The following is a 13,853-nucleotide window of genomic DNA, read 5'->3' as shown; positions in this document are numbered from 1 at the left end:
GACGCTTCCATTCCTGTCACCCTTGACCTCTGCCTCCTTGCACCTCCCTCCCAGTCACCCAGCCAGCGGGCAGCCAAGCGCAGGCCGCTCCCCAGAAGGCTTTGCAGTTACCTGGCAGCAGTGACAATCTGCGAACAGGAAACAGAAAAGCAGCAGACACCAGAAAGAGCAGCTTCATCCAGAATCTCAAAGAGGGAACAAGAAGGGAGGCAAATGGCTCTTTTTATCAATGGTTTTTTATCCCCGCCTGTGCTGTTCTCCTGAATCCCCAACTCCCAATTTCTATCATCACCTGGTAAAAATAGCCTCCAATTGGAGAGTTTCCTAAGAGCCATAGAGACTCACATGGAAGAGTGTACTTGGGTAGACTCACTAATCACTCCCTCCCTTAACCCCAGTGTGGAATGCTCAGGAGTTAATCAACCTAGTTTCCATCTGGGCACCTGCTGTGCTTCAATCCAAGGATGTATTTTGACCATCTAATTATCTTTCCAAGATAACATCCGAAATTCTGTGTACTGAGAAGCACTGACAAGCAATTATCTCACATCTTGCCTCCTTAACCATAATTCTACAGTGAGTGGTCTCTGGTGGGGGTGGGGATTGGGGGGTGGATAAGCATAGTAGCTAACAATAGCTAACATTTACTGAAAGCTTACTCTGTTCCAGCCACTGCTCTGAACACTTAAAACTTTCGAAACAGTCCTATGAGATCAATAATATCATTATCTCCATTTTACCAATGGAAAAACTAGGGGTCAGAATGACTGTCAAACGTCATGCATCCATTAAGAGCAAGGCCAGGATTTAAATTTGCTTCAGTGTTTGAACTCATGTTCTGAATCACCTTGTTAGGTAAATGAAAGCTGGAGACTGTAGGATTTGCTAAGAGGGTGCTTGCCTGAATGGTGAGACAGAGGTGAAAAGCAGAAACTGTAAGAGTCAGTGGATAAAAATTAATTATGCTACAGTCATCTAATAGAATATGCTAATCAAAACTTACTCCTCCATTAAAGTGGGATTGTGTAATTATAGGAGAGGCTGATCAACCCTCTCAGCAGAGTTCTGGGAACTATGTAAACTCCCACAAGTCGCAGAGCATATAAATGTCAACCTACAGGGACAGTGACCCCTGAGGACTCTGTCATCCTCATCTTCTGCGATTTGATGGGCAAAGCAACATGGGCCGTGTGAGTCAGCACAAACAGAATGGGGTGTGGAATGAGATGACCAAGTCGCGGGTTGCTTGTCCACACGCTTTGTGACCTCAAAGAAGTCCATTCCATAAACATTCACAGGGCTTACATGTTGCACAGCAAGTGCTGATGTAAGGACTGAGGAAGTAGGAAATCCCAGCCACGCATCATGTGCTGAAGTGGGGTCACAGGCCCAAGGAGCAGGGAGAATTGTGAACAGTTTCCAACATTTTGCATATCTCTAGACTGAGATGACTAATTGCAACTTCTCCTGTTGTTGTGAGCATCAGACTAGATAATGGCGGTGAGAAGGACTTACGGACTGCAAAAAAGGCATGCAAAGTTAGTACTGATTATCAACGCGAAGATTGAGCTCTTAAAATAATTCACAGATATTACTATCATGGCTATTACCCTGCATGACTTGACCCCTGCCATCCTCTCCAACTTTATTTCTTATATGCTCCCAGTTTCTCTTCTTCTTTGCACAGGCCAGAACTATCCCTGCCTTAGGGTCTGCACTGTCTGAGATGTCCTTACTCCAGTCATCTGGATGGCTCATTCTGGAAGGACCTACAGAGGTCCTTCCTACTCATCCTATCTAAAACATAAAGAACATGGGGGACATCCCTAGCGACCCAGTGGTTAAGACTCAGTACTTTCAATGCAAGGGGCATGGGTTCAATCCCTGGTCAGGGAACTAGGATCACATTTGTCTCACAACACGGCCAAAAAGTAACAATTAAAAAAGTAATCATAATAAAGGGCTTCCCTGGTGGCTCATTGGTAAAGAATCCACCTGCCAATGCAGAAGACACGTGTTCAAGCCCTGGTCCAGGAAGATCCCACATGCCACAGAGCAACTAAGCCCATGAGCCACAGCTACTAAATATGTGCTCCAGAGCCTGTGAGCCACAACTACGGAGCCCACCTGCTGCAGCTGCTGAAGCCTGCGTGCCCTAGAGCCTGTGCGCCCAGCAAGAGAAGCCACTGCAGTGAGACGTCCGCGCACCACAACTAGAGTGCGTAGTCGGCTCACCACAACTAGAGAAGAGCCTGCACATCAGAGAAGACCCAGCACAGCCAAAAATAAATAAATAAAAATAAAATCATAAAAAAAGAGACGGGTAAACTGGAGTCTGTCCCTGGAAAGTCCCACAGGATCCTGCTTGGTTTCACTACTATGATCATTTTAAAAAATAAAATAGAGATGTGTGCACACACACACATACACACACACATATATATAATGCACACATATACACATGCATACACATATGTACACGATAACACATGCACACAGATGTGGGCACACACACATTCACTTTTGCGTGCACACACATCACTCTGCTTCCTCATCCTTTATTTTTCTTCTGCATACTATCTCATCCTAAAATTGTGTTTTTACATGTTTGCCCACACACCTGTTACCTGACTCTCCCACTGGAATGTAAGGTCTATGAGGACAGGGACTTAGTCTCCTTAATATTCTATTTCTAGTGCCCAGAGCAGTGTTTGACTCATAACACAGTTCCATAATTACTGAGATAGAACTCACATACCACACAATTTACTTCTGGTGCTCAATGGTTTTTAGTATACTCACAAAGTTGTGTAACCATCACCACAACAGGTTTTAGAACATTTTCATCCCCTCAAAAAGAAACCCCATACCCATCAGCAGTCACTCTCTGTTCCCCTCCAAAGTTCCCACCCCACTAATCTCCCCCCCCCCACTACTAATCTACTTTATTTCTGTGAATTTGCCTATTCTGGACATTTCATGTAAATAGAATCATACTATACATGATCTTTTGAACATTAAAGTTTAATCAATGAATGGGAAAAAATGTTGAATCCAATTTTGGCCACTCCTTCTAGATATCTGTAGCTCCCCAGATAGTTTCCTTCCCTGAGTTTTGAGCAATCTATTATTCAACCTAAGAAACCAAGAATCCTTCTGGCAAAAATATAGCAAAAAGTCTCATTTATTCATAGTGCACTTTTGTTTGTTTTTTAATTGTGACATTTTGACAGGCGTTGAACAGAAGCCTCCCTTAGCACTATCAACAGAAAAAAAGGAAAGGCTCACAGCAAGTAAATACTTGAAATGAAAGTCTGAGGGGCCTCTTTATTTACTTAAGAGACCAACTGTTTTCATACACTCTGAATTACAAATGATTTAATTCTAATCTAAGCAGAGGCCAGCGAGTCTGGTACTCTGATATGTTGATTACAAATCATTCCCTATTCATTAAAGCAGGACCTTGATCAAGCAACTTCAGCACACATAATTCCCCACAACCATGGACTTGAAATTCGTAAAATGGCTTTTTATTATTTACAAGCATCTCATAATCAACTTCACCAACCAAACTGGCTTTCCCATTCAATTATTTTAAATTAGTGAGGTTTTAGTGCATAAATACTCTTTTCCAACATACACTGTCAAATGATTTCTCATATTTGATTCCAGTAAGAGTAACTGATGTTAGTATCTCAAACTATGAACCGGGATTCCCAGGTAGCTTGGTGGTAAAGAATCTGCCTGCCAGTGCAAGAGACACAGGAGTCGTGTGTTCGATCCCTGGGTCGGCAAGATCCCCTTGAATAGGAAATAGCAACCCACTCCAGTACTCTTCTGGAGAAGGAAATAGCAATCCACTCCAGTATTCGTACCTGGAGAATTTTATGGTGATTGGGTATAACTTCTCACCCAGTGCTGGAATCCAAACCATAGCTTCCCTGGCTTGACTGCATCCCAGTGACAGGGGGCACACCTCTACTGCAGGTATCTCCCTCCAGCATTCCAAACAACATTAATGCCCTACAGTTGTTCCTTAGAGTAAACTCTCCATGTATTCTAACTTAAAGATTTAGTGCAAGTTCTTGGAGTCCAAGAAGAGGGGAAGCCTACTTCTTCCTGGCCAGGGCAAGTGAGTCCCCTGAATATCTGAAGACAGATTGCCTCCTTCAGAATTCTTCCCTGAGCTTAAAAAAAAAGAAAGAAAGAAAACCCAGGCCATCTCACAACTTGGTTTCTCTCTGCTGCCACCTCCCATCACCACCACCTTTCTGACCACCCACCACTGAAGCAGTTCATTTCTGTCCCTCACTGTGCATGCTCAGTCCCTTAGTCATGTCTGACTCTTTGCGGCCCCGTGGAATGTACCCTGCCAGGCTCCTCTGTCCCTGAAATTTTCCAGGCAAGAAAACGGGAATGAGCTGCCATTCCCTTCTCCAGGGCATCTTCCCAACCAAGGGATCAAGCTTGCGTCTCTTAGGTCTCCTGCACTGACAAGTGGATTCTTTACCACTAGCGCCACCTGGGAAGCCCATCCCTCACTGCAAATATGCAATATAGGCACTTCACTGTGAACCTTTCCAGTTAAAAGGGGGTCACATGTGCCTCATATTAATTGCTAAAATACCCTCTTAAGTGCAAACACAATCTATATGAATTGCCGAGATCATACAGATAAAACGATCCATATTGAGGGATGTCTATGGGCTTTTCATATTCATGTGTGGGTCAAGGGCTGCTTTGAGCTAAAATGAGCAGATCCCATTGAAACAAAGAACAATATCCACTCAGGAGCTCTGACCTGCAAGTCCTATCTTTAGACACATGTAATTTCAGCCGAAGTTATCATGAATCAAACCAGGAAAGCCAGAGCTATTTCAGCAGCTGTGAAAACAAAAGCCATAATATCAAGCTACTTGTATCCATTTAATTTGGAGCTTTCCTGTGGAGGAAAAAGTAAATTTCAGCATGCTTCCCATTTAAGGATGCTGCACAGAGAATGTTTTGTGTCTTCACAAGTCCTTCCAGAGGGTAATCGGTGCCAAAATATAAGGGGAAGAAGTGACAGCCTATTTTTGTCAGGGCTGCTTAGACATTACTGGAATGAGAATACTGCAGTTCAAGGTCTGATCTGTTTCCATCCTCTCCATTCAAACCCAATAACAAGTTCACCCAGAAATAACCAGTTTGAGGGACTTGAGTCCCACCAACTGTGGCCATTTCCAGCCAGGGAGACAACTCTGGTACAAGATTAGAACCAACCAGAAGCATCAAGCAGTTTCTTTCCAAGAAGCAGCAGCATACAGAAAAGAAAGAAGGCATTGAAAGTTAGTCCAAGCAGCATTAAATCACAGCTCTACCGTTTCTGATGAGTAACTGAGGAAATGACCTAACCACCCTTAGTCTTTAGTTTTTCCATTCTTAGTTTTTCCACTAGTCATGTATGGATATGAGAGTTGAACCACAAAGAAAGCTGAGTGCCAAAGAATTGATACTTTTGAACTGTGGTGTTGGAGAAGACTCTTGAGAGTCCCTTGGACTGCAAGGAGATCAAACCAGACAATCCTAAAGGAAATCAACCCTGAATATTCATTGGAAGGACTGATGCTGAAGCTGAAGCTCCAATACTTTGGCCACCTGATGCAAAGAACTGACTCACTGGAAAAGACCCTGATGCTGGGAAAGATTGAAGGCAGGAGGAGAAGGGGACGACAGAGGATGAGATAGATGGTTGGATGGCATCACCAACTCAACAGACATGAGTTTGAACAGGCTCCAGGAGTTGGTGATGAACAGAGAAGCCTGGTGTGCTGCAGTCCATGGGGTCGCAAACAGTCAGATTGAGCAACTGAACTGAACTGAACCAAACTGAATCCTGAGTCTGTTTCTTCCTCTAAAAATAGGGTTCTCGATACTTACCTCAAAAGGTTGCTGTGAGTAGCCATGTATGAAAGTGCGCATGAAGTGTGCCGTGAAGTGTGTCTATGAAGACGAGGCCAGGCACACCGTGCTGTTTAGTCACAGAGTCGTGTCCAGCTCTTTGTGGCACCAGGGACTGCAGCACACCAGGCCTCCCGTCCCTCACCATCTCCCGAAGCTCGCCCAAGTTCATGTCCATTGCATCAGTGATGCCGTCCAGCCAGCTCATCCTCTGACGCCCTCTTCTCCTTCTGCCCTCAATCTTTCCCAGCATCAGGGGCTTTTCCAATGAGTTGGCTGTACGCAGTACACAGTAGGTTCTCATTAATAGCGACTAACAAACAAATTACAGATCAGCAAGTTGTTTAAAGACAGAATTACAACAGAGTACATGGAGTATGTTTAAGGGCTCTTTTTCTTGAGCTATGAGAACTTAATGAATTACCCCCTTTCCACTCTGTCTAAAGAACTGGGACCAGTCAACTAGAATGGCATGCCCTCTTTCCTAGACAACAATGAAGACATAGTAACACTTTCCAAATTTTCTATTTTCAAGCTCCGTGCAGACCAACACCCTTCTCTGGCACTTGTCATGATAACCCTACCCTCTTAACATCAACAATAGTTTCAGATCCCTGACTTTACAGAGGATATTTCTTTCTTTATAATCAATGGGAAGATGCTTAGGTCCACTGGTAAACCATTCTTTACATATTAGGCTGAATTCCTTCTGCAGGTTTTCTAGATAAAATTTTTATTTCAGTCACTATAATTAATTTTTAATTAATTTTTCCTTGGAGTATCCTGTTCTTTGCTTTTTCTTTTATTGGAGTATTCTGTTCTTTCACCAAACTCATCTGTTTGGGAATTCCTCAGTGGACTGATGGTCCCCTGAAATCCACCATCAGTAGATAAATATAGGCTCTCAGTTTTATCAGTCAACACAAAGGCCTTGGGTGTCTTTATGCTAATACAATAGGCCACATATTCCAGGCTTTTCAGTAAGTTTATCCTCTCTAATCCCTCCCCAGCAGTTCCAGGTCATTATCCCCATAGATAAGAAAACTAAGACCCAGAGAGTCCCAACCCACCTAATGTCACAGGTCAAGCTAATATCCAGTTAATATAGAGACTAGAGTTCCAAATAGCACTCCCTCCGCTCCATCCCACCTCCTGGCAGAGTTTGGGCTGAGCCACCTGAGGATATTCTTGAGGGATTACCTTGTCTCCTTGGTGACCAAAGGAGTCAGCACATCAGTAAGATGTGCTCAGAGATGGCCAATAATTCAAGGCCCTGACTTGGAATGTCTGCAGGTGGTTCCTCTCAGGAACTGTCTTTCCTGGCAAGGGTAGGCTGCTATCTCAGGGGACGCTTGGTCAGACGGGACAGTGGCAGCTTGGTCACCTTCATGAGAATTTCCTCCTATTGTGCACCTACAGGAGGGAACTATGCAGCGGAGTGACTAAAGAAAGATGCTAAAGTTGGAACTGGGGACAATCCAAGTTGGCAGCCGCTGAATCATGAGGAGATTCTATGCTGCCACTTGTTCCTCCACCAAGCAAAGTGACTCAGTTGTTTAAATCTTGCTGCAAGACACCTGGAAGCTGTTTGTCTTTTTCCGAAGAACTCATACACGGGGTAAAAATGTAATGATGTTCATTTACCATCATTCTATTACCCTGAAGACCAGATTGCTGCTAATTCAATGCGGTGCTGATTCAGTCGTCATATCACTGAGACAACATTCTTTTGCAATAGCTATTTATGTCCAAGCACCATTTGAAACACCCTTCTGATCTTTTTTTTTTTAATGTTTGTGTCCCAGAGAGGCAGCCTGATCTGAAGAGAATCTCATTGGTTGTGGGTCTGAGGACAGTGTGTCTGAAGGTCAGCCCACCACCCTGGGGTCATGCCATCCAGCTTGAGTGATACCTGTCTTTCATCTTCAGACTTGTTTCATGACAAACGCAGTTCACCTGGGCTCTGGAACAGTGCCTGCTCACTACTGGCAGGAAGAAGGTGGAGAGATGGGTCGGTAGCTGAACATTTGATAATGCTTGCTCTGGAACGGCCAATGGCCTGGCATAAGAATGCAGTCATTCTGCGGGGCCTCTCTGTGCACCAGCTTCCCTAACCAAGAACAAGGATAATTACCACAATGAAAGGAGGCAAATAAATGATGGAATAAGGATAATTAATTACACAGTAGTGGGTAATTGGACACCCACCCAGCATGAAGCCAGGGAAAGGCTAATTCTGTGAATCTATTTATACACTGAGAGAGTCCTTGAGTTTGCTTCCCCCATGCTCTGCTTCAGAGGGCCTGCGGTCTTAGCCAAGAGTGACCATGGAAAGAAAAACAAGCCAAATGCTGTCCTCTCTTCCTTCATCCTTCCCAGGTACCCCAGGTGAGAGCAGCTGATAAAATACTTATGGAGGACTTCAAGCTCCTGGGGGATCAATGCTATATGAATAGAAAGTTTTATTATTATGCAAAACACTGGAGAACGGCTTCCCCGGAAATCATCACACTCCAGGCAGAGAATAGATGAAATAATTTCATTTCCTTTCTTCTGATCTCTGGCTAAAAGCTTCTCAGTCATTTAAGGAGGATTTAATCCACTACTGGACTGTCCCCATTTGAGGACTGCAGGGCTAAAGTTAGTACCGACCTGAACACGACAACCACGAGGGGAAACAGACCACGGTCTGTCTCTACTGCTGCGAACTAGTCGCCTGCCAGTTTGCACACTTTTTCCTTCTCCAAGGTTTGGGGGAGAGTCTTCCACCAGGATTTCTCCTCTGAAATGCCTTCAAGCCAGAGCAGGCGTAGCAAACACTTCTCTCTGGACTTGTACTTTCTCTCCACCCTTGATTCTCACCCCTTTTCTTCAAAGGACTTACTCCTACTCATTGGCACAAAGCCTGGCTCTCAAGTTGAATTGTAGCCCCTTTAAAGACCCTCTTGTAAACAGAACCGATTTTAAGACTCCAGGGAAGAGTCTTGCTAGGGGCTAAGGAAGACCTTTTGAGGCTAGCTGACTTACTCTTTTCCCTTCAAATTTCTCCATAAAAGGAGCTTCCAACTCCAGTCTTCATATTAGTCCATTTTTGAAGGCCTCAACTGTATGGTCCAGAGAGGAAGGACCAAGAGAGGGAGTGGACATCAGGCATAAAGATTAACTGATTCAACTGGGGGTCTTTTTCTTAGAGAGGGATCTCTCAGGAGATGCACGGGTATTTTCAGATATGTGAATACATATCATTGTACCTGTTTTTTATGACAATGTTGTCACTGTTGCTGTTGTTTAGTCACTAAGTTGTGTTTGACTCTTTGCAACCCCATGGACTGTTGCCTGCCAGGCTCCTCTGTCCATGGGATTTCCCAGCAAGAATACTGGAGTGGGTTGCCATTTCCTTCTCCAGGGGATCTTCCTGACTCGGGGATCAAACCCATGTCTCCTGCATTGCAGGTGGATTATTTACCACTGAACCACCAGAGAAGCCCTTTTATGATAATGAACAACAGTAACTCATTCAAACTAGTTTAGGTAAAAAGAGATTAGTACAGACCTAAGAAGCCTCCTGGGAATTCAAGAGATGACGCCATAACAGGCTTGGGCCTCCTAGAAAAATGGTGGGAGAGTAGATTTGAACTTCAAGTGATCCAGACACTACAGGAGCAGAAGCTCAAGTGCCTTTTTATAGAAAAGTCACTTTTCACATGACTCATCTGGCCCCCATCTGCTTCTTCCTCTAACAACTAACAAATTCTTTCCAAGTGGCTTCATTTAAATACCACTGAGTGAGAATCTCAGTGGTCTGACTTAAAAAAAAAAAAAAGACTATTTTTTAGAGCAGTTTTAAGTTCACAGCAAAATTAAAAGGGAAGTACAGAGACTCCCCATATGCCCCCTGCCCTTACACAGGCATAACCTCTTTCATCATCAATATTCCTCACCAGAGCCGTACATTTGTTACAATTGATGAGCCTACATTGACACATCATAATCACCCAAAGTCTGTAGTTTCCATCAGAGTTCACTCTTGGTTTCATGCATTCTATGGGTTCTGAAAAATGCCATAATTACAAGGATCCATCATTATAGCATCACACAGAGTATTTTCCCTGCCCTAAAAATCCTCTGTGTTCTGCCTATTCATCTCTCCCCTCCAACCTCCAACCCCTGACAACCACTGATCTTTTCACGGTATTCTTAGTTTTGCCTTTTCCAAAATGTCATAGAGCTGGAATCATACTATATAATTCCAAGCATGTAACTCTTTCAGTTGAATTTATTTTTTTTACTAAACAATATGTTTTTAACTCTCCTCTGTGTCTCCGTGGCCTGATTGTGGTCGTTTAGTCGTCAAGTCATGTCCAGCTCTTTTGCAACCCCATGGATTGTATTCCACCTGGCTCCTTTGTCCATGGGATTTTCCAGGCAAGAATACTGGAGTGGGTTGCCATTTCCTTTTCCAGGGAATCTTCCTGATCCAGGGACTGAACCCTCATCTCCTGTACCGCAGGCAGATTCTTTATGGCTTAGCTACTGGGGAAGCCTCATGGCCTGATAGCTCACTTCTTTTTAGCACTGAGTAATACTCCATTGTCTGGAAGTACCATAGTTATTTATTCATTCACTTACTGAAGGACATCTCAGTTGCTTCCAAGGTTTGGCAATTATGAATAAAGTTCCTATAAACATCCAAGTGCATACTGTTGTATGAACATAAGTTTTTCAACTCCTTTGGATTACACCAAGGTGCAAGATTTCTGAATCATATAGTAAGAGTACACTTCCTTTTGTAAGAAACCATAGGTTATTTCCCAAAGTGGCTGAATCATTTGGCATTGTTGTTGTTGTTCTTCAGTCGCTAAGTCATGTCCAACTCTTGCGACTCCATGGACTGCATTCCCACCAGCAATGAATTAGAGTTCCGGTTGCACCACATCTTCACCAGCGTTTGGTGGTGTCAGTTTTCCAGATTTTGGCAATTCTAACATGTGTATTTAATTTATGTTTCTCTGATGATATATGCTGTAAGCATATTTTTGTATGCTTGCCCTTTGTGTAGCTTCTTTGATGATGTATCTGTTAATGTATTTGGCCTATTTTTTAATTGAGTTGTTTGTTCCCTTATCCTTGAGTTTTAAAGTTCTGTGTATTTTGGAAAACAATCCTTTACCAACAGGAAGAAATGTAATGAAAAATGCTGCCTTTTTCCTTTTAAACACATGAGCTTACCTACTTGGTTCAAAAGAATATTTCTGAGAAAATTGACACTATTTTTTAATCACCTAAGTGTAAACATATGGAAGTTTCAATAAATCCATTACATTAAAAAAAAAAAAGCCAACCCTTTACCAGATGTGTCTTTTGCAAGTATTTCCTCCAGTCTGTGGCTTGTTTTCTCATTCTTGTGACACTGTCTTCACAGAGCAGATGTTTTTAATTTTAACAAAGCCCAGCTCATCGATGACTGATTTTTAGCAGACCACCCAAATAATAAATTATAGTCTAGCTATAGATTGCCTGGCAATGAATCAGGGATTGTTCTCTGCTCCAATTAGCTGTAGCAAGCAGGTGGGGTTAAGTGGTATACACAAATTGCTCCTGCCCCGGCAATCTGGGCATGAGATAGGAAGCAACAAATTCTTGAAAGAAGCACAGAAGGATGGGCAAACTAACAGGGAGATAAAGAGCATATAAGAGGTACAAACTAATTAGGTATAAATAAGCTACAAGGATATATTGTACAACATAGGGAATATAGCCAATATTTTATAATAACTATAAATTAAGTATAATTAAAATTTCACATCACTATATTGCACACCTGTAACATATATAATATTACTGTACACCAACTATATTTCAATTTTGGGAAAAAAAGCATGGAGGTGCCATTTGAATTTCTGCATACCACTTCCTCATGGATAAACCTAGAGCAAGTCACTCTCATCTCTGTGCCTCAATCTTCCCACATGTAAAATGGGAAAAATAAATAAGGTTATTGAAAGGATTGATTAAGCAATCCACATAAAGCACTTAAAACAGTGTCCGGCATAGAGCAGCACTCAATAAATGCATGTTATTATTTTTCTTGCCAGTATAGCATTTCTCCAACTTTAACGTGAATATCTGAGGAGCTTTTAAAGTGCAGATTCTGATTCAGTTATACAGGGTGAAACCTGAGATTCTGCATGTCTAATCAGCCTCCAAGTGACGTCAGTGCTCCTGGTTTATGGTCCACACTTCAAATAGCCAGGCTCTGGTATCTACGACAAGAGGAAGAAAGAATAGACTATTTCTGGGGAAAATAACTAGAATAAAAGTCTTTAAAGGAAAAAAGAAAAAGCAAACTTCTAGTTCAAAATAAGAAAGAACTTTCTATCAAGTTAAACTGTCCTTAAATGGAATACATAGGCTGCTCCATAAGATAAAGAGTCTCCTCTTCAGAAGCATGGCTGACTTCTTTAAAGTACAGGAAGCAAGTGCCTAAAGCCTATGACTCTTTTGGGAACCTGAAAAATGTTTTCATTGTGATTTCTTTTAAAATCACAAGAAAAATGTAGGTAATAATAATAAATATATGATAATGAATCCAGCCTGGTCTATAGTTGGCTTTATTTCAGTGGAGTCACAAAATGCAATTTTAAATATTTTTTATGAAGCAAAAGGCCAACAAAAGCAAATATACCTGGGACTCATGAAAATGATAACATGCCCCCGACTGGCTGTTTTCACAAGGATTCAAGCTCGAAAGCACAAGATAAAGAATGGAGATGGAGGATCAAAAGGTTCCTTCCAACTCTGTGAGTCAGTATGTCTTTAAAATTCTATGACCTTGCACTAGGTCTGCTAGTCACAAACCTCACACCTGCAAAAGTTCACTTCCTGCCTGTCCCACATTCTCACACATAGACTAGCATTGTTTATTATTATTAATACAATAATGATATTTATGATTGTGATTATTTACCACTGTCAATGAATTGGCTTGGAAAGACAAGCCACCCACCCCTGGAATTTATCATCTATCTCTGTCTTCTCCCAGTCTGCTTCCAAAATAAAGTATGATTTTTATTTTTACAGAATACATTTGATTCCAGAAAGATTTTGCAGACAATGCCTCATTTATCCATAACTCACTTTGTGGAAGGAGGTGGAGTTCTGTTTTCACTTTGAAGGAGGGAAATGAAGCCGAGAAACAATTGAGACCTGTGCTTTGAGACTCGGTGGGAGAAAGAAAAATGCCTGTCTAAAATGATAGCTGTGTTTATGATGATTATTGACGTGACTGTGGGTGTGAAACATACATTAAGCACTCCTCAATCACTTGGAAGTGATTCTCAACCATAGGTACAAAACGATGGAATTATTTGTGTAGTCTGGACCCTCCCACATCCTTCTCAGAATATCCAGAGAACAGAGCCCCAGACTGACGTTTTGAAGAGTCTCCCTAAGGGACTCCCCTGGCGGTCCAGTGGTTAAGAACTCATGTTCCCATGCAGGGGATGCAGATTCAATCCCTGGTCAGGAAACTAAGATTCCACGTGCCAGGGGCAACCAAGCCATGCGTGCGGCAACTACAGAAGCCCACGCACCACAACAAAGAGCTCAAGGGCTGTAACAAAGACCCAGTGCAGCCAAAATAATAATAGTAATGGTACAATTCTATAAAAAAGGAAAGCTCCCTGTGTGAGGGTAAACCACTGTGTTACAGCCCTAGAGAAGCATACTGCAGAAGCCCAGGAAGGAGAAAGTTCCAAGGAGAAAATGGCTTGGTTCCCTGGGGGTGCACAGAGAAGGCGTGATAATGCAGATGGAAAAATCCTTTGAATTTGAGGGGAGATTTGTGACTTTGGTGAGAATAAGGACTCTGGGACGAGGGAGTCAAAGCTAGATTACAAAACATTGCTTGCCCT

This window comes from Bos grunniens, chromosome 16, assembly GCF_055505025.1.
Source record: "Bos grunniens cultivar Pamir isolate PY7600 chromosome 16, Bosgru_T2T1.0, whole genome shotgun sequence".
Lineage (NCBI taxonomy): Eukaryota > Metazoa > Chordata > Mammalia > Artiodactyla > Bovidae > Bos > Bos grunniens.
This window is presented reverse-complemented; position numbering follows the sequence as displayed.